The 1,329-nt window shown below is 46.6% G+C and overlaps 1 protein-coding gene across 4 annotated transcripts in view; it reads right to left on the reverse strand.

The window, feature by feature from the left end:
- Positions 1–1,329, reverse strand: part of LOC104133692 (protein POLR1D) — a 10,247-nt gene that overhangs the window by 6,008 nt on the left and 2,910 nt on the right. Inside the window, exon 3 of one of the 4 annotated variants that reach the window (XR_004843086.1) lies at positions 333–803. The exons of the other annotated variants lie outside the window; for them this stretch is intronic. The gene's annotated coding sequence lies outside the window, so the exon portion shown is untranslated. Of the gene's footprint in view, positions 1–332; positions 804–1,329 lie in introns of those variants that run through there. 4 annotated transcript variants of the gene reach the window in all.

Consider the following 1,329-nt stretch of genomic DNA (forward strand, 5'->3'; position numbering starts at 1 on the left):
TGGGCTTGTTCAGCCTGGAGAAGAGAAGGCTGCGGGGAGACCTGATTGCGGCCTTTCAGTACCTAAAGGGGGCCTATAGGAAAGATGGGGAAAATCTTTTTAGTAGGGCCAGCTGTGTCAGGACAAGGGGTAATGGTTTTAAATTGAAGCAGGGTAGGTTTAGACTGGATCTAAGGAAGAAATTCTTTACAGTGAGGGTAGTGAAACACTGGAACAGGTTGCCCAGAGAGGTGGTGGAGGCCCCATCCCTGGAAACATTCAAGGCTAGGTTGGATGGGGCTCTGAGCAACCTGATCTAGTTAGCGGTGTTCCTGCTCACTGCAGGGGGGTGGACTAGATGACCTCTGGCAGTCCCTTCCAATCCAAAACATTCTATGATTCTATATTTATCTGACCATTTCAAGTGTTTTTACACTGTTTATCCACACCTTCCCATCCTGGATCCAGATGGCCCTTCAAGTGTTAACTTTCAGACAGCTGCTCTGATGTCTTTCCTCATCTCAGAAGTTCCAGCATCACAGCAGCATCACTGAGATTTAGCCACAGATTCTGCTCTCTTTTGCTCAATGTTTCCAGGATTAAGGCATCTTCAGAAGAGAATCCTCCCTTCCCCTTTCTCACACATTTTCTTACTTGTGATCAGCTCCACTAATGCTTGACACAGATACATCATCAGCAGGATCTACATCATGTGGTATCATCAGGATGCAGGAGACCCCCAGCGAGAATCACTAAGGCCATAGAGTGCATATGAAAGGGGCACTGCAGGAACTGGAAATACTGCGGTGCTGAGAGCAAGAATCCTGAGGACATCCAAGGAACAAGTCAACAAGCCTAAGTTCTTGCCTGATATCACTGCCAACCTCCCCGTTTCGCACAAGCCTTTCTTCTACTGCCATCTAACCCCTACAGGTTGCAGCACCTACCCACAGTAAATTTGTAAGGCAATGTAACATTAGCAAAACATTCCCAAATTGGAAGAAATACTAGCAACACTGTCCCATGTTTCAAGGCTGAATCTTTGTAAGAGAGACTGTGAGCTAAAGGGTGACTGCTTGGTACATTTCTTCTGTACCTGTCAGCTAGCTCAGATGCTTGCAATTTAGGCTTAAACAGCAGCTGACCATCCATCTCATATGAGGAGACAGCAAAAAGTTAGGTAGGGATGCTTGGGGAACTTCTTCAAGCAGTGCACTTCAGCTATGGAAAACTAATCACTCTGGACAGTAACAGAACAGTGGCTTGAACCTGAAAGCAGTCCCAAAACAGCGTTCAGAGGCTTGCTGGCTAAGGTTTTACTACCATCAACACCCACCAGGAGACACTACT

The sequence above is a fragment of the Egretta garzetta genome, unplaced genomic scaffold (assembly GCF_000687185.1).
Source record: "Egretta garzetta isolate BGI_Z169 unplaced genomic scaffold, ASM68718v1 scaffold279, whole genome shotgun sequence".
Taxonomy (NCBI): Eukaryota; Metazoa; Chordata; class Aves; order Pelecaniformes; family Ardeidae; genus Egretta; species Egretta garzetta.